Source organism: Papilio polytes, unplaced genomic scaffold (assembly GCF_000836215.1).
Source record: "Papilio polytes unplaced genomic scaffold, Ppol_1.0 DF821067.1, whole genome shotgun sequence".
NCBI classification, from domain to species: domain Eukaryota; kingdom Metazoa; phylum Arthropoda; class Insecta; order Lepidoptera; family Papilionidae; genus Papilio; species Papilio polytes.
In genome coordinates, this window is record NW_013528137.1 from 3,448,549 (window position 1) to 3,448,870 (window position 322).

Sequence of the window (322 nt, forward strand, 5' to 3'; positions counted from 1 at the left end):
ACCACGGGTTCTGAGTTAAAAATGTTTATCTAATGGCAGTTGTAAATAAAACGGTTCATCGAAGTGGGTAACTAGTAATACACAACACAAGAACATTATTTCACTTTTTTAGTTTTTGCTTCAAATTTCTCAAAACTTCATAGCTTCAATACGTTGTGCATAATATAAGCACTGAGATACAAAGAAAGTTAAATTGTTCGGAAGAACGCACTTTAATATTGTTTACAAACACTTTTAAATAATATACGTAATGCACTGTGAACTTATATTTTTCCTAGTATAGCACTGAAATTTTGTTAATATAATAACACATATTTCTCTT